We start from the raw sequence: 371 nt of genomic DNA, 5'->3' as shown, positions 1-371 counted from the left end.
TTGGTCAATTAGTGCTGATGGAAGCGCTTGATTGTTTTCTTCTGTTGGAGGTTCAATGGTTCATGAGTTATGGGGCGCTACTACCATTTTATGTAGCCCAAACCTTTTTGTCAAAACAAAATACAAGCTATTTATGATGGGTTTAGTATAATTTGAACTTTTTAAATTAAAAGCAGTTTATTTGATATTTTAAATATAATTTTTTAAAAGTTATAAAAGTTATGTTTGGTAAAATAAAATAAAATCAAAATATTTTTTTAATGAGTTACAAATAAATTTGTATTTATTAAAATTACTTTTAATGTTTAAAATATTTTTAATAATAAATATAAATGAATAAATATAGAAAATTAATTTTTAATTAGCCAAGT

This window comes from Arachis ipaensis, chromosome B03 (genome assembly GCF_000816755.2).
Source record: "Arachis ipaensis cultivar K30076 chromosome B03, Araip1.1, whole genome shotgun sequence".
Taxonomy (NCBI): Eukaryota; Viridiplantae; Streptophyta; class Magnoliopsida; order Fabales; family Fabaceae; genus Arachis; species Arachis ipaensis.
Note: the sequence above shows the minus strand (reverse complement) of the source record.